Here is an 18,742-nt window from a genome sequence, read left to right on the forward strand (position 1 = left end):
GCCTAAAAACTAGATATGGACTCTGGCAAGCAATGAGGCTTCCCCACTCTCTTTCTTGAAATAACTGAGGAATTTTCACCGTCTCAGAAGAGAGCCCAACATCCTGTTTTTCCCTCGCAGGCAGACTAGGCTTATCACAAAAGGCGTTCTGCAGTGTGTGTTAAGCAGATGCTCCACGCACTTAAGGGCAGAAGCACTTGCCTCTCCCCCGCTCACCCACCCCCCCACGTCCCCCCCATTGGGCCATACCTTGTGGGGGCACTGAAACCACTGTGGTTCTCTAGGGTGAGTCCTTGACAGATACCCTCGTTTTTTTGAGGTGCTTCTGCGGCCTACTTTTATGCCAGCAAACAATTTTTCTCACTAGTGGTCATAAAGATTATCCTAACCCTGCTAATAGGGGCACAGGGTTTCACTTGCCTACATGGGCTTACTATTGCTGATGTGTTTATGGTGAGATTTTATGATTTCTGTACCACTGGTGATTCTAGTGTTTGCTAATTTTGATCAACCTTCTGCATTCCATTCCCTGGTGAACAATGTATACTGTTTTGATCCTTGCACTGTTCAGGATAACGATTATTACTTCAGAATTTCCATAATATACATAGACGTTATGAGTTATGTTGTTTTCATCTATGATTTATGTATAATATATACTATGTTATCATATATTCCCATGTAGTGTCTCTTTTGTGGTGTGTTAATTGTGTGTCTGTGTGAGTGTGTTGCACACACGCTTTACACATTGCCTCTGATGATAAGCCTGCCTGCCTGCCCTGGCCCAAGCTACCAGAGGGTAAGCACAGGTATCTTTGGTATGTGACTTACTTGCCTGACTAGAGTGCTGGGTTCTGCCTGACTTAGGTGCAAACCCTAGCCAACCAGAAACCCCATTTCTAACACAGAAGTACACATTCATCATGCACAAGTAATATTTCTTTACTAACTCTGAAATCAGCCAATGAATAAAGTGGGCTTAGCGTAGCCCAATGTGCATGCTGTGGTTGATAAAAGCAAAATGTGAATGACAGTTGAACAGACCAATTTATTAACAGTACTGACTGAAAGGTCCTGTATATTTGTATATATTTATGCACTTTTATTTAAAGAAAGCGAACGTTTTTGGTTAACAACAGATGCTTAAAAAAAACTTACATTCTAGATTCCTCAATAACTCTAGAGTAGGAATCCTAAGCTGTAAACATTTCTTAAGTATAATGTATCCTAAATAATTAAGACAGTTAAGAACAGGATCTGATAAAGCCAATATATGTGACCTTTACATAGTGCATTCATACAAAAACAGTATCCATGCGCACACGGGCACAGGGTACACATACTGGGTAATATGCAGAGGGAAAAATATATGTACAACCACCAAGGTATTTAGAGCAGCCAATAAAAACACACAAAAGTACAGACACTTACAAAGTACAGTTAAATGTCACACTACCATACATTTAAATACTCTGCTACAAAAACTTCACAGCCAAAATATTGAGAAATGGAATATCATGAGGGTAAACATGCATAACCTATACATACTCTAGATTACTTTTTTAAAGGTACATACATCTGGAGTTACTATCTACAGAATTTTGTGATCCCAAGATGTAGTTTCAAACTCCAAATCCTTGAATGACCATAGACATAAGGAACGTTTTTCTGTTGCCCATGACTGGAGAGAGACGTCAATGATGACATTACCTGTCTAGTGCCATTTTTATGCCACTTCATTGATTTTCCTCTGCCTCCATTCACAGACTTGTGTACACGATCTTCATACATCTACTTCAATAAAAACAATGGTTCTCACATGTCTCCATTTGCAGATGGTTGTAAATGATCTTCATATATTTATTTCAATTACCATATAGTTATTGTCCCCATCCTCCATGTGCAGGTGGGTGTAGACTATCTTTATACTTCTAGTTCAATAAACACATCATTGATTCTCTCATTACTCTATGTGCAAACAGATGTTGATTATCTTTATAAATTTAGTTCAATAACATCATTGGTCTCTACTCCCTCGATTTGCAGATGGGTATAGACTACCTGTTTATATCTTGTTCGGTAACAACATCATTCATCTCTCTGTGCTCTATTTTCATACAGGTGTAGACTATCGTCATACATTTACTTCATTGTGTCTCTCCTTCCTTCATTCACACAAGTGTAGATGATCTGTTATCTGATTATCTTCATATGTGTAAGTCAGTAGTCAAATCATTGGTTTTAAACTTTTATTCTCAGACTCATGTAGGCTATCAAAAGAACAAGGGGAGGTAAGAGGTAAACTTGAAGAAAAGGCCTTCCTCCTACTGATTAAGTTCTAACAAACAAAGGAAGGCCTGTCATTATTGTCATAGAGTAACCCTCCACAGGATGATTGGAAAAACCCTTCTACAGAGGAACGGGCCGTGCTGTGACCTACGTGAAGTACGCAGGAGCACTGAATAGTATAATAAGATGATGAAAGTGAATAGGAGCAGGAGGGGTCTTGTATAGAAGGTTAAAAATGCAATTTGAGCACTACCTTAGGGGTAGAATCATGGAGCTAATTTCCTTGGTCCTGATGAAAAGCCTGTTGGATAGGCTTGAAACATCTAGACCCATAGGAAGGCAGGTGCATTATTATCACAGAGCCATCTCACTTTCTCCCGGTTTTGCATCCATACCACCTAGATGATAGCTTAAAAGATTCACCAACCTATGAGGCAGGTATTTTTAACCTTCTACACAAGACCCCTCCCACTTCTATTCAGGTTCATCATCTTATTATACTATTCAGTGCTCTGTTCCCGTTACGCAGTGGCACGGGAAGAACCCGATGATGAAGCATGCTACCAAGGGCAACCCTGGTGGGTGAAGGTTATCTAAAAAAAACATAGGGTTTTCCCAATCATCCTGTAGAGGGTTAATCTATGCCAGAATGCACAGGCCTTCTTCTTTTCATTAGAACTTAATTGTGTAGGCTTTCTTCATAGATCGATTTCAGTATCCACATCATTGGTCTCATCTTCCTCGATGCACAGACATGGAGTTCAATAACTACATCATCGGTTCTCATGTTCCTTCCTGCGCAGTCAGGTATAGACCAAGTTCAATAACCATTTAACTGATTCTCAACTTTATCCATTCCCAGGCAGGTGTAAGTTATCTTTCAACCTACCTTGTGTGAGAAAGACTGAGTCTTGGTGAAAGAGGAGTTTTGCCAAACGCTTTGTCCATCTGCCCAATTTTGAGTTGGGGCAGACCACCAGGTTTATGCTAACAGATTAATTTAATATACTCTGATGGCCTGACAGAGGGGGGCGTGTCAAATGATATATATGACACCACCTACCCTTTTGAGGGTGAATTGTGTTATGTGTGTTTTTCCTATCCATTGCTGCCTTGTAAAAGCTGGTGGTGAGGGACAGGAATACAAAATAATGAACCATAGAAGAAATGTCCCATGGTGTGTGGGCCATTCGGTCCTTCCCCCCCCCCCCAAAACAAACACCTGTTTTGGGACTCTATTTTTTTAAAGTATTTAAAAAGTTTGTATGCAGCCCGTCATGTTTGACTGTGCTGTCCGTCAAACCTTCAAAACATGGACAGGACAAAATAGGTGGGCTTAAAGTGCACCTCCGCTATCTGCCTTTACTCTTACCTTCCAAAAATAAATGTGTCCCTACACACGTTAATACTTCGAATCTAATCCTAAACCTTATAGAAAAGAAATGACTATAAAGCAGATTCCCATACACATCATCCTGGGTAGAAGACAAACATTGGAATGGAGCTCCGAAACCTCCCCATCAGTTTGCATAATGATAATTGTAGATGTCAGTAGCAGGTCCATTTCCAGCTTTCAGTGTGGTTAGGCCTCCTCACATCAACCAGAGACTCAGCATCACCAACAGGAGGCTCCCTACCACAGCAGAAAAGGTGATATCTGGAAGCAAAAAAGATAATGCTTGTGTGATATTTAGGAACACAAGAAAATAGATGTTTGTCAGAACACACCTGCCACATCTCCTTAACCTCCCCTTTGATGTCTATAGCCTCAGCCCTTTTCCCACTTCACCTGAGTAGGGTTTTCCTTTAAAATTTACAGGACCCAGCATCCCTTGTAGGGGAGGCTTCAGAATACAGAATGAGCTGAGGAAACCAATGAGCTCAACCCAAGCCTGGCAATGCCCAGCTGTCTATACCAAGCCTTGGTGAAACCAGGCATATATGTGGTGTCCACGTTTGAGTGATGGTGACCAGCGTCTCAGGGCTTAGCAAGGAGAAAGCCTTCACTCAAGGACCAAAAGCACACACACACTAAAATATGCTTTTTATTTTTATTGTAAAGCACATTCAAAATACATTGTCACTAAGCATGTATCATCAGAATCAGGTGAACGGGCAAAAAGAAGAATCTTCCACATTTCAGATTTTATACGGATTAATTGTAACCCCAGGAGAATGATAACAGAGAAAGGGAGCCAACCACAATGATTACCTGTGTTTGATCCATTGTTTGTGTCCATGAATACTGAAAAGGAAAAAAAATAAGCAGAACGTTATATTTCCTTTCTTTATCTCTGGTCAAAACTGTAAATCCACACTGTACTAGACCTTCCTGTAGTCGTAGTGAACTACCAATATAATCGCAATACAGTGGGCCCTGGGCTATAATAATCCTGAACCTCTAGCTCCTGGGAGAGATTTTGCCTGTAGTGCTACATTGATCCAGCAGTGCTAAAGTTATACTCAAGCAACAATGCAATAGTGATACTGAACGCACAGTAATGCTGCACCAGAAGTGCTATGGAATGATTTTTTAGCAGTGCTAATGTGCACCCGCGCCATCACAGCGATGGTATCTGGCATGGCTTCCTAGACTCTTCATGATTTCTTATCTACAACCTCTGACAGAAGATTTCCGGACTTCATTCTTCAGGAAAGTATATATTTATATATATATATTTATGATATATACTTTTGGACAACTATATATTTCCATCCCTTATATCTGTTTATTTGCCTCAAAGTTTTACTAAGCTTTGTCAGACAAGGCAAAAAAGGCTCTCTTCAGGGTGTGTGCCACTTTCATGAAGAAGAGGTTATATATAGAAGACCCTCACAAAGAGTGCATTTGCTGCTTGTATTCATCCCACAAGGTGTTAGACTGCAAAATTCTCAGGAACCGTGAAGGAAGTCTTCTCATTTGGCTCCAAAAAATGAAAACCAGGTCTGATCCCGTGCCAGACTCCGAAAGCGAGCAGTCTACTTCTTCAAAAAATTCTCTCAAAAGGGAGAGGGATCTGTCACATTCATTTATAGAGCCTCATAGTAAATGCAACAAAAAATTCTTTCATGACTCATCTACAGAGTGCAAAAAAGGGTCTTTCAAAACAGAACAGACTGTATCTGAGCCTGCAACACCACTTCCAGAGCTCAAAATGACACTCAAAAACCCTTCTTCAGAAAGGTCATTAATGAGCTCTGATGGAGCAGGGAAGTAACAAATATGTGTGTACCCCTTGTGAAGTTAACCTCCCATAACCATAGCATGTATTAATTGCATAGAGTGTTAAATCTAATCAACAAAAAGAAAAGCACACACAGAAAAAGTACACGTGGGATACTAAATTGCTTATGTAGCAAATCGTAATAAATTAATCATGTGAAATTGTCATACTAATATAGTGCAGTAATGCTTTTAATTAAGCAGAGCTATAAATGTATGCTTATTGTGAGTATTTTCGTTGCAAAATGAACACATTTGGTAAGTAAACCAAGCATTTTTGTAGCTTTCTACTAGGCGACCTCTAACAGGGTAAAACTTAGAATGGTGGGAGGTAAACAGAAAGGCTTTACTTCAAAATCTAACGTTTGTTGTGTTTGTTTCTGTATTAGTTCCCATTGAGGCCCATGCGGCCTAAAATAAAATGGCGGATTTGCGAGACTCCGAAAGAGTATGGCTCTACGCATGAGCGACTGTGCTCGAGAAGAGTATGAATGGCCTGTGCCTTGGCTACTGGTGTCAAGGCCAGTGTGGCCTAGAAAAGTGGATTGACGCCAAAGAGATGCTCGAGTTTGTGAGCCTGAGAAAATTGAGTGAAGTATCAACATAAAGGACAGGATGATGAGTATCGAAAAATGAACTATTATGACCACATGAGAAACATGGAAGTGACTGTGCAAAATTTGGACAATGGAGAAATGAGGTGATCTTCACCACTCCTCTAATGGACCAATGAGAAATGAGTATGGACCCTAAAGTTTCAAAATTTAGTTAAATAGTTAGTGAAAAGGGGTATAAAAGAGCCAGCACGAAAGAGAGAATAAAGCTGTCCCTGAATGTATTTTTCGCACCATGACATGCTGTCGGACTGAATGATTTTGGGTGCAAAAGACTTTGACATTTTTCCTGACTTTAACTTTTGATGGGGTATAGAATTGAATGCGGAGTCCTGATGGGAGGTAAACATCGAGGACGATAGAGAGGCCGATTTGGGAACCTGTGTCGTTTTATTCCTGTTCTTTTCTTCTTCCAAAGAAGATTGGTAATATGACATTCACATTTTTATTTCTATATCGTTTACTAATAAAATGTCAAATTATTGAAATCATTCTTTTTTCCTGAATGTATCTTATGGAAATGTTTTAATGAACCTATAAATGAAAGTTAGAAATTTTAAATTAAAAGTCCTTACAAAATAACTGAATTAATAAGAGAAATAAAGATAAATGACAAAGAGTAAATTAAGCTGGTCTTGATTTCCATCAACTAACTTCAACTAGCTGGTCCATCGACCAAAACAGTGGGGTGCCTTGATGTTATTTCTTATGGATCTAAAGACAATGGAGACGTCCATAAAATGCATATGTATATAATGTATAGAAATTAAAATTGTAGGTTTAATAAGGGTACTCCGCTGTCCAGCTGCTCGTCCTCTAGTCTTCACTGATGTTGGGAGCAGTGTGTTTGTGTGAATAAGTGACTAACGGTGCTATGGGCCCCACCGACGAGTGAAGTGTGATAGCTCCTGAGTATTTCCGTGATGGTTCGGGGGGGGGGGTTGTTTGAGAGCCGCGCTGGATCAGTTTTCTTGGTAGCAGGAGTCTGGTTCCTATAGGTTAGTTTGGATAAGCAATGTATAGATTGACAAGGTTAATGTATATAGAGTTCTGATGTACAGAAATTATGACTAAAACTATATGCTGAGTTTGTATTACGTTATATGTAGTCGGAATTTTGAAGCTTCTGGGAAGTAGGAAGCTGGTTACTCTGTCTGCAGGCAGAGGGGAACGTGTGGCAAGGGAAGTCGTACATTACATAGTCTGTTTCAAAGTGGTAACATCGTCATGTGTTACAAGTTAGGGACATTTTACTTGTAAAAGTGGTGAATTTATATCAAAGGCAACCTATAAGCACAGGAATCAATTGAGTATTCAGATTAAAACTTATCCCTGAGAAAGTAATAGAGTTTTCTCCTAAGCTTGAGAGAAGAGTAAAGTAGAGAGAAGTGCTATTTTATCGGCGAAATTCAAATTCTGTGGTAGAGAAGAGGTAAGCACTGTCTACTGTCTACTCCCCACACCGCATTTAAAAAGGGCACCTTGTGCCTCTAAAGCACCACCACTTTGGTGGGTCTGGGTCCTGGGGGCTCACTTCGGGCGCCATCTTTGTTTGGGGCTTTTCATCCGGCGGCGGCCGCCATTTTGGAGCGGACTCGCGCGCCAAGGGCTCATCGGAGAGCCTATTTAAGGCGGTCCTTCGTGTGGCGGCGGTCTCTACCACCTACCACACTGCTGGGCTCGCGCTGCATTAGCGCTGTGTAATTTTAAGCTTCCCTCGTTTTTTGTATTTGGGTTAAAATTGTGTTCACTTACCCCTGATTTTAACTGTGCTGCCTGCAGTTCGCGCCCCGCTCCCCACACCGCATTCAAAAAGGGCATCTTGTGCCTCTAAAGCACCACCACTTTGGTGGGTCTGGGTCCTGGGGGCTCACTTCGGGCGCCATCTTTGTTTGGGGCTTTTCATCCGGCGGCGGCCGCCATTTTGGAGCGGACTCGCGCTCCAAGGGCTCATTGGAGAGCCTATTTAAAGTCGCGCCCCACGCGCAGCGGGACGCGCAGGTGGACGCCCTCGCTTAGCCTGAGTCGTGCCGGAGTCCTGCCCGTCTGCGCCCGTCAGCGTTCCGGAGGCGGCGGAGAACTACTGTCGGGCCAGGCGTGGGTGAGGATGATCCACTACACTTCGGCGACGTTACGCGCCATGCGTACTTCATCTTGCTCGTGTCGCTCAGTATTTCCGGGGCGCCACAAGGGCAAACGACGCTGTCCCTCCTGCGGCTGGGCGCCTACTGGGATCCCGGGTGGCGTCCATAGGCCAGTTGAGGCGTGTGTGAAACATCTCTGCCTGCTGCTCAATACGAGGTCAGTAGGAAGCCATGCCCAGCACATCCATGACCTTCTTGTCAGGGAAAATCCTCTATGTCTCCTTTTGACCGAAACTTGGTTGGGAGAGGCATCCAACCCGGACATCTTCACTGCCATCCCTTCTACATATAAAATTTTTCGGCAGGATAGAGCGAAGGGAAGGGGGGGTGGAGTGGCTGTGGTGGTGAAGAAGAGCGTCTCTTGCTCAGTTCTTCCTGTGAATCCCATTGAGGGTTCTGAGTCCCTTGCCTTTCTGCTCAGATTATCTCCGGGTCAGGCGTTTAAGGGGCTATTGGTTTATAGGCCACCCGGCCCGGTGGGTTCTTTTTGGGAGGACCTACAGACAGCCATTTCAGAGCTGGCGCTGTCTGCACAGCATTGTCTGCTGGCAGGCGATTTTAATTTCCATTTTGATGACCCGGGCAATCCGGATGTGATTAAATTGCTGGACATGACATCTCCGCTTGGCCTGACACCGTTTGTGTCAGGACCTACACATGAGAAAGGGCATACAATCGATCAAGTGTTCTCGTCAGTTCCAATTGCTGACATTGAAACGTTGCCAGTACTCTGGACGGATCATAGACTGATTAGGTTCTCAGTGTTGGAGAATGGGCGGTTCGTCAACTGCGCCCCCACGGTGCCTAGATCAGCCTCGAGAGCGCTGCACAGAGTGACGCCTGTTATGCTGGAACAGGCGCTCATGGAACATCCTTGTCATCTCTCGGGGGATCCGGAAAGAGACACTGAGGCTCTGCAGCGGTGGCTGACTGAGAGGCTGGATGATCTTGCCCCTAGGGCAACCCCCCGGTCCACGGCAATACGGCAATCTGCGCCGTGGTTTACGGAGGCGCTGCGTGTGGCTCGTAGCCAATGCAAGGTTGCTGAGCGGGCCTGGCGCCTTCAATATGACGGGGAGGCTAAACTTGCCTACAGGTCGGCTGTGAGGGCCTATCACCGCGACATTCTTGGTGCTAAGAGGGAATACCTTGCCAGGAGGATTGAGGCGTCGGCGAACTCCTGTAAGGAGATCTTCACAATCGTGAAGGAGTTCACGACCCCGAGCTCCTACTCACCCCCGCTAGTACCATCAGATGCGTGGGCGTGTGACCTTGCCACTTTTTTCACCGACAAGATTAAGGCGATTCAGGCCTCCTTCTTGGAGAGCTCGGAGGAGGATTGTTGCGGCCCCGGGGCAGGACATGGAACATCGTCCACGTCGATGGCAGTGCTGGCAGACTTTCCACCGGTCTCCAGTGACGCGTCCCGGGCGCTGTTGGCCAGTCTTAAATCTGGCTCGCCACTTGACCCTTGCCCTGCCAAATTTTTGGCTGGGATGGCGGCGGTGGTGAACCCTCTGGTCAACCCGATCCTCAATGCCTCCTTGAGGGAGGGGAGTGTCCCACGCACCTGGAAAAGGGCGATGGTGATCCCCCTTCTGAAAAAGCCTGGTCTTGATGCCGAGGTTTTGGCCAATTACAGGCCAATTTCACTTCTCCCGGCTTTGGCGAAGATCACTGAGAAGCATGTTCATGGCGTCTTGTCGAGCTTCCTTGAATCCAACAATGTGCTCCATCCATCCCAATCCGGTTTCCGTCCCAACTTTAGCACGGAAACGGCGTTGGTGGAGGTCTCAGAGATCATCAGGGAGACCTTGGATGTGGGTGGCAAGGCCATGTCAATCATGCTGGACCTGTCGGCGGCCTTTGACACCGTCCCCCACGAGGCGCTCTTGGTTAGGCTTTATGACATCGGCCTAAGGGGGACGGTGCTCAAATGGTTTACATCTTTTTTGGACGGCCGCCGCCAGACGATCTGGGTTTCCCAGAGCTCCGCCGAGATGCCGCCATTGGGAGTTGGGGTTCCACAGGGTTCTGTGTTGAGCCCGTCGTTGTTTAACATCTTTATGTCCCCTCTGGCGGCTGCGGTGGAGGCTTACGGAGCCCAGATTGTGTCCTACGCCGACGACACGCAACTCCTCTTCACATGTGGTAAAGATCAGCCATTTGATGGAGAGAGAATTCGGGAGTGCCTGGGTATGGTTTTTGGATGGTTCCAGCAGAACAGTCTGAAGGCCAACTCCAGCAAGTCGGAGGTTTTATTCTTTGGCTGTACCACCGACCCCGAGTGGCGGCAATGGTGGCCTGCCACTATGTGTCCTCCGGCACAATCCTCTTCTGTTGCCAAGAACCTGGGCGTTAAGCTGGATAACAAGCTCTCACTGAGAGCGCACGTTCTTGGCCTGTCCGGCACCTGTTTCGGCATTATGAAGATGCTCCGCAAGTTTCTTCCTTTATTATCTGCGGAGCACAGGCGGATCACGGTGCAGGCGCTCATCGGATCCAGGTTAGACTATGCCAATGCCCTTTTCTTAGGCCTCCCGGATTACTTGGTCCAGCGCCTGCAGGTGGTACAAAACTCTGCAGCCCGTGCGATTTTTGGTCTGCATAGGCGAGCACGAGCCTCTGGGCTGCTGCAGTCGCTCCACTGGTTGCCGATCCGGAAGCGGATCATGTTTAAATCCCTGACGCTGATGCACAAAGCATTGTTTGGCTCAGGTGCGGGATATCTGCAGAAGAGACTGACTTTCTATCGCCCTGCCCGCTCACTGCGCTCCGAATCCCTCTTTACTGCTGTGGTCCCGCGTGTGAGGAAAGCCCGCATCGGGGGGCGCTCTTTTAGCTTTAAGGCCCCCCAGCTGTGGAATTCGCTTCCGTTGGCTCTACGCAGTACCCCCATTCTGCTTCATTTCAGGAAAAATCTGAAGACCTGGCTTTTTAATCTTTCTGTTTAGTGGGTGTCTTCTTCTCTTGAGTTAGCTTTTTCTTGTTATGTTGTTCTACACTTGAGCTGTCTGTGGAAAGCGCCGGGACACACTGTTAGAGTAGCCGAGTGCTATATAAACACAATTTAACATAACATAACATAACATACTGGAAATACAGGATTCTTGTATGTTTGAGTAAACTATCACTTTGGTTTTAGTGAAACAGACAAATGGAAATGTTTTATGTCGTAACTAACTGATTTAAGTTGTGTAAAATATAGAAATATTGTGCCGATAAATTCTGTAAAGGAGGGGTCAGCAGAAGCCGGAGTAGGGCTGACGTCAAAAGTGTCGCGCTGGGATAGGTCCACGTGAATAAAACATTTTTGAGTGCTGATTGGTGCGTTAGCGAGAACTGAGCAAGCATAAGTCTAAGTGACTGTGACGTACTCTATTCTGATTGGTGCGTTAGGGTGACTCGCACTGTATTAGGTTAGTGTAGCGAAACAGTTTGAGGAAGTGCGTACGGTTGTTTTGAAGCAAGAAATCTGTGGAAAATGGAATTCTGTTATAGAGGAGAAAGTGAGAAACCTACATGGTTTAAGAAAATTAAGAACCTGTTTAAAAAGGACAAGGAATTAGTCACCAGAGAGGGAAAATAGCTTCATCCACCTAAAACGCCTGCATCATATATGATGACAAAATATGGCTATCACACTTGTATTTGGTTAGAGAATTGGGCAAAGTATACTAAAAAAGATGGAGTATTGGCATTTCCAGAAGTAGGTTCATTTAGTACAGCAGTCTTACGAAATTTGAGAGAAACGATGACAAAGCTTGAACCAAGACCTAGACCGACTCAATTTGAGGCATTACCAGAATGGGAAGATGAGATGCATGAGTTAGAGCGAGAAAGATTTGAGGGCTTTAGAGAACAAAGGTGTAATGTGAAAGGTCTATGGGGAACAACTCATGAGAGTAGAATGAGAAGATGGAGAAATGCTGACATGTGGGATGGAAAGTATCCGGTGAGAACAGTTGATGATGTAGGACGGAAATGTACGGAGAAAAGGAAAAATGTGGAAACGGAGAGAAAGAGTTGTGGGATCAGTGACACAAAGGATGATGGAGGATGGAGGGGATTTTAAATAGCAGACCCCCTGCATATCAGTCAAATTCTGTAGTAGTGACACCAAATGCTCCGCCAATGGAGACTAGATTTTCTGGTACTCCAAAACAATATTCTGAAATTAGAAGTATTTCAGATAAAAGAGAACAGAAACCTGAGGAAAATCCAATTACCTCTGAATTAATGTGATCCACTAATGAATTAACTGAGAAAATACAAAAACTTACTAAAACATAGAAGCTGTGACTGTGCCAGTAACAATTAGTCCTGTAATTCCTGTTTTTGAAAATCAAAGGATAAAAGAACCATCGTAACAATCCCTTTGAATCCGAGTTTACAAAAAGTAAGAGAAAACGTTTACCCAGATTTGACTGAAGTTAGGAATACTAGTTGTATGACACCATCTGAATTAACTATAAATCAAAGTCCTGTGTATAGGATTCCTATGGGTGCAGAGTCAGAATCTGTAACACCCAAAAGAAGTATAGATAAAATTAATCTGACAAAAGCTCCGGTAGTGCCAACAGCAGAGGAATTGAGTGATTGGGTTAAAACTTTGCAATCAAAAGATCAAGAACCTAAACTTTTGGATGTGGTTAGATTAAAAATGTATATGGAAGAATTGATTATTGGAACAATTGGTACCGAAAGACTAAAAACTTACCAAGATGATGAACTCTTGTTTATGTGTAAAGGCATTACAAGAGAGCTAAGAATCTGCATGACAGATTGGAAGAAACAGCAAATGAATTAGGAAGAGAATTTGCAAAAATTAAAATGTTGCAAAAACCCTGCAGAGTAGACTTTACTGAGAAAGATCTAGATAATCTAAATACTTCAGGAAGATTGACCCAAATAAAAGTATCAATTGTGTTACTAAGGAAATGGGGAGATGTGGAACGATGGAGAAGCAAATGGGTATAGAAAAGGGAATAAAATAGTGACAAAATGTCACTAACATTTCCGGTTAAAGAAAAAGAACCTGTAGTGTATGAATTTCCTATTAAAGAAATACCGGGAGGATGTTATGTACATGTACCTTGGACTAGACAGGATATATTGTCATTTACTAATGATGTTCCCAGATTGCGAGAAAAACCTGTAGAATGGTACAGACAAGTAGATAGATTTGTGAAAGTTTCAAAGGTGTTATGGGAAGATTTAGATGGATTATTTGACATAGTTGCATCAGCAAATTTATGGTCGGAATGTAAAATTACTGTTGACTAGCCAAAAACAGAATATCCAAGGGATGTTAAACCAGGCGCTCCAGGTCCTAAAGTGATGAGGAAATATGATCAAGTATTAATGTTTTTTAAAAATAAAAATTCCCCCTAAAGAAACAGATTGGTTAAAAATTGACAGGACATTGCAAGACCCTAAAGAATATGTACACTCTTATTATGAGAGATTACTTCAGGTGTTTAAACAATACAGTGGATATGAAGAACTGAGTGAAAAGGATATGAGTCATTTTATATACATATTTGTCTTTTGTTTAAGACCAGAAATAGGTGACATGATAAAACACCACATGATGTGCTAGCAATCCAATTCGGTGGATGAAGTTTTAAGATATGCAAAATATTGTAGTGATCAACTTGATGCCAAACAAAGGAGGCTTAAAGAGAAAGCTCTGTGGGCACAAGTGAAAGTAGCCAAACAACAGGGAGCTCAATTTGATAACCAAAATAATGACGGAAGTCAAGCAAAAATTAAAGGTAATCTAAACAAAGGAAAGGGACAGTTACATTTAGAAGAGGCAAAGAAGAAGTGGCCATGTCACAACCGCGGCAAGATAGGCCATTGGAAGAACAAGCGTAAGTTACCTCAAAAGGTTAATCCTAAAACTAAATCATTGAATCCACAGGTGCAGAATGAGGTAAATCAACAATCATCGCCACAGCAGCCGGTAGTTAACCAGCAGAGTCAGGTACCACAACCACCTCTCCCAAACAGTGTAAATCTGCAGAAATACAGTGCAGAGACAGGATTCTACGGAGAAGAATAGGTAACAAGATCACCTCGTGTAAATGCAATCCCGCAGTATTGGTTGAGGTCGGATGGAAATGAGTCAGTTGAGAGTTGTTGACGGTGCCTTGGAGAGGAAGTGGAGTGTGTGCTTGGCACAACTCTGGAGGTTGATCAATCTGGTCCTTTTGTGAATGGAAAGGTGAATGGTGTAAATATTACCTTCCTAGTGGATAAAGGTGCTACCCGTTCTACTGTTAGATCAGTAAAAATTCAAAACCTTCCTCTCTTAGGTGAGCACATCCAAGTTATAGGAGTAGCGAATAGACAGATTAAAAAACCCCTTACTGAACCAGTAGAAGTTGAAATTGGTAACTTTAAAGAGATGCACCGAGTTGTGGTATGTGATAGTAGTCCAGGTAATTTGCTTGGGCGGGACATACTTTGCAAGATCAATTGTGCATTTTATTGTTCATCAGATGGCAATGAGTTTCAAACTGCAGATGATGACACGTTGTATAAAATGACCATGTCAATGATAGATTCAGAACGAAATGGGATGTTTCCTGTGTTTGATAGAGAGAAGTTACCAAATGAATTAAAAGAAACAGTCAGAGAAGAAGTATTGGATTTTTCCAGAGACGAGATAGGCCTAAAGAAAGATGTAAGTCCTGTTAAAATATCTGTGAAAGAATGAGCGATTTATCTAAATATTCCACAGTACAAATTGCCACCAGAAATAATTGAAGGGATAACTCCTGTTATTGACAAAATGATTGAGCAAGGAATTCTGACAGAAATAATGAGCAGTCCATGTAATTCACCTATAATGGGACTGAAAAAGCCAATGGAACGTTCAGAATAGTGCAGGATTTGAGAAAGGTAAATACAATTGTTGTCCCATGTTGTCCAATTGTACCACACCCAGCTGTGATATTATATCAGATTCCACATGATGCAGAATGGTATCCAGTTATTGATTTGTGTAACTCATTCTTCACAGTTCCATTACACCCTGATAGCCAACCGATATTAGCTTTCCGGTTTGGAGAGCGTATTTTGGCTTGATGCCGAATTCCTCAAGGGTATACTGAAAGTCCTTCTATCTCTAATCAGTTGTTAAAGAAATCACTAGAGAGTCTAGACATGCCAGGACAATCTGTGTTGGTTCAGTATATTGATGACCTACTGGTCGCATCAAGAACTAAGGATGCATGTGTTTCTGACACAATAGCATTGCTAAATTATTTGGCAGGAGGAGGACATAAGGTGTCTCCATCAAAATTACAATTTTGCCAGAAAGAAGTACAGTATTTAGGTCACAAGATTGGAAAAGGAATAAGACAAGTTACCATAGATAGAATCAGAGTTATTCAAGGAAGGAACCCCCCGAAAACACAGAAACAGGTGAGAATGTTCCTAGGAATGGTTGGTTACTGTTGACAATGGATACATGGTTTTTCTTTGATTGCAAAGCCTTTACAGAGACTGACCAGAGGAGATGTGAAAGACCCTATAGTATTGAATGAGAAAGAAATGGCAGCATTTGAATAGTTAAAAACCAGTCTGTGTGAAGCACCAACACTAGGTATGCCTGATTATGAGAAAGAATTCAAACTATATTGTAGTGAGAGAGAAGGATGTGCATTATCACTTTTAATTCAGAGACATGGAAAAATGAGAAGACCAATTGCATATTTTTCAGCACTGTTGGATCCAGTTGCTAGAGCATTGCCAGGATGTCTGAAAGCAGTTGCTGCTACAAGTGTGAGCTTGGAACAGAGTGAAGGTATAGTGATGGGATACCCAGTGAAGGTATATGTACCACACTCGGTTGAAATTCTCCTCATTAGGACAAAAATACAGTTTTTAACAAACAACAGATTGACCAGATATGAGAAGGTAATTCTGGGAAAAGACAATGTGACAGTTGCAAGATGTGTAAATGTGAATCCTTCTACATTGTTACCTGACACCCTGGATGTGGAGGTGAAAGATGACATTGATCACAAATGTTTGGATGTGCTTGAGTACTGTACCAAACCAAGACCTGACATTAAAGATGAACCATTGGAAGAATCTGATTATGTGATGTTTGTGGATAGTTCGTGTTTGAGAACTGACGAAGGTGCTTTGAGTGCTGCGTATGCTGGATGTACAGTGGCAGATGTTCTGGAAGCATCTTGTTTGTAAGGAATTTGTTCTGCTCAAGTAGCAGAATTAATTGCTTTGATTCGAGCATGTGAACTGGGAAAAGAGATTCAAATAACCATAGTGACAGACAGTCAATATGGCTTTGGGGTTGTTCATGACTATGGACAACTGTGGTCCCAAAGAGGATACCTGACCTCTGCAGGATCCCCCATTAGAAATGCTGAATTTGTAAAAATGTTGTTTGATGCGATTCAGTTGCCTGAGAAGATTGCTGTTGTGAAGTGTGCAGCTCACAAGAATGGAGATGACTATATAGCTGAAGGTAACCATTTTGCTGACTTGATTGCTCAATATTGTGTTAAAAATGTAGCTTTTATCAATTGGGGCAGGGAAGAAGAACATGTTTCAAGTCCTTTGATGCTAACTAATGTGGTTGAGACTTGGCAGGAAGTAAAACAATTGCAAGAAGAGGCAGGTGATGAGGAAAAAGACATATGGTTAAAAGCAGGTTGCAGACAAAGAGAAGAAGATGAAATTTGGGTATACAAACATGAAAGACCAGTAATGCCTGATAGCATGATCTCTATCATGGCCCGAATGTATCATGGTCAAGCCCATGTTGGTAGAGACGCGATGATTCGCCTTTTCAGACAGACTTGGTATAATCCCAAGTTCAGAATGATCGCAGAAAGTCTGTGTCAGGGATGTTTGGTTTGTCAACAACCTGGAATCCTGTAAGAAAAACGGTTATAAGTTTGGGAACCATAGGACGGGAGGGAGGTCCTTTTACTAGAATGCAGTTGGACTTTATTGAATTACCACCATGCAGTCGACTCAGATATGTCCTTGTAATCATTTGTTTGTTTTCACGATGGGTTGAGGCCTTTCCTACCAGGCGCAATGATGGAGTAACTGTTGCAAAGCTCTTGCTAAGAGAAATCATCCAGAGGTTTGGTTGAGTCAGACAGAGGAAAGCATTTCCAGAACGAGTTAATACAGATGATTTGCGAAGCATTGGGCATTCGCCAGAAATTGCATTGTACTTTCAGACCAGAAGCTTCTGGGGTAGTTGAACAAGTAAATGGAACAATAAAAACAAAATTGGGAAAATGTATTTGGCCACTGGACTGAAATTTACCACTTGTTCTGATGACCTTGAGGAGCACACCCGATAGAAAGAAAGGATTGAGTCCTCATGAAATACTAATGGGAAGAGTAATGAGACAAGCATTTGTAACAGTTGACAAACAATTGGCTATTGATGATGATATCATACTGGATTACTGCAAGAACCTGACTGACGTGGTAACTTCTGTATTTCACCAGGTTGGGATTGATGCAAGTACAAAAGAGAAACATCCAGCTCATGATCTAGTTCCTGGAGATTGGGTTCGGATAAAGGTGCACAGGAGAAGAAACTGTCTAGTTCCTTGCTGGGACAGGCTGAAGCAAGTCATCCTAGTTAGCACCACTGCAGTCAAGTGTGCTGGAGTAAATAAATGGTTTCATGCCAGCCACACAATTCAAGTCCCTGAACCTGTAAATCAGCAATTGGAAGAGACAGAGAATAGTACTGACTCTGATTTTGAAGGTGAACAAGACCAAAATCCAGATCTTGAAGCTCGACCTGTACGTCGACATCTGGAAATATCAGATACTAGTTCAGCATCAGAAGGAGAAAGTGAAATAATTGAAGTTCAAGTTCTTGAAGATCGACCTGAAAGTCGACATCTGGAAAAACCCTGTACAAGTTTGGACACTAATCAAAGTAAAGAGAAAACTGGTAAATGTATCAGTTCTAAAGGACAAGTTAAAAGCTCTGAAAGAAGGAACGTGAATCTTGAAACTGGTGAAAAGGAAAGAACTCACGAAAAGGATGTGCTTCCAAGTACCAGCTATGGAGAAGTTCCTAACAGAGTGACTGCACTGATAGAAGAGAGAGCACAGATTCAATGGATGAATCAGACATCATAAAATTCAAAATAAAAAGAAGTGATGAAAAGTCTGAAACTGAGTCTGAAGACAGTGATGATGAAACAAAGTTAAGGAGAAGTTCACGGAAAAGAGCTTGGAAATTGGAACGTGCAACTATAGAGCCTGAAATTAAAAAACACGTAAAGGAGAAAATTGGCCTAAAGGAAATGATGGACTAAAGTTTAAATTGATTAATAAAACCAGAAATAAAGAAGAAAAAGTAAATGAGATAACAAGTCAAAAGGAGTTGTTAAGAGAAAACAAAGAAACCTTGCAAAGGCCGAAAAGAGTAAGAAGACCAAATCAAAATTATAAAT

At 42.5% G+C, this 18,742-nt stretch overlaps 1 protein-coding gene across 2 annotated transcripts in view; it reads right to left on the reverse strand.

Moving 5' to 3' along the window:
* Positions 1 to 1,028: 1,028 nt before the first annotated feature.
* The window catches only part of LOC144828316 (uromodulin-like), a 597,246-nt gene continuing 579,532 nt past the window's right edge, over positions 1,029 to 18,742 (reverse strand). For both annotated transcript variants that reach the window (XM_078686406.1, XM_078686405.1), the window contains exons 11-12: positions 4,502 to 4,534; positions 1,029 to 3,946 (exon numbers count right to left, since the gene is read on the reverse strand). The gene's annotated coding sequence lies outside the window, so the exon portion shown is untranslated. The remainder of the gene's footprint in view (positions 3,947 to 4,501; positions 4,535 to 18,742) is intronic.

This window comes from Lissotriton helveticus, chromosome 4_1, assembly GCF_964261635.1.
Source record: "Lissotriton helveticus chromosome 4_1, aLisHel1.1, whole genome shotgun sequence".
NCBI classification, from domain to species: Eukaryota; Metazoa; Chordata; class Amphibia; order Caudata; family Salamandridae; genus Lissotriton; species Lissotriton helveticus.